Genomic DNA, 530 nt, shown 5'->3' on the forward strand with positions numbered 1-530 from the left:
CGCCCCAACTCTTATAAACCGCTTCGAGAGGGCTGGCCTCGGGAGCCAATCAGCCCTGGGTGAGGCTGCCTCTTCCACTCCCACCTCTGGCTCCCCTTCCTTTAGCCTCCCTTCTTTCTTACTCTCTCACTCAAAAGCCTCCTCCCCCATCGGCCCTCCGAGGAGGAGACTGTGGGTTGTTCCAGTGGTTACAGACACCGCTGGTCTATCCTCAGCTGCCTTTTTGGAGTTCCCAGCGATGGGCCAGGGAAGATGCAGATGCCATGTCTCAGTTAAGGGTTTAAAGGTCACGTCAGACGTCCCCCAGGCAATTTGCATTCCTCAACCTCAGCTTCCCCTATAGGACTTGGCCATCCGTGAAGGCCCTTCCTATCTGTTTCTCCTTCCTGTCCTTCCCATCCACCCCGCACACCTCTTCCCCAAATACATCAGCAAGGACCATCCTCAGGGGTCCTGAGACTGCAGTCTCTATCATGGCTCCAAATTTAGGTTCTGAATTAGTATTTTGGCGGACTTAGGAAAACAGACCC

This window comes from Myotis brandtii, unplaced genomic scaffold, assembly GCF_000412655.1.
Source record: "Myotis brandtii unplaced genomic scaffold, ASM41265v1 scaffold1307, whole genome shotgun sequence".
Lineage (NCBI taxonomy): Eukaryota > Metazoa > Chordata > Mammalia > Chiroptera > Vespertilionidae > Myotis > Myotis brandtii.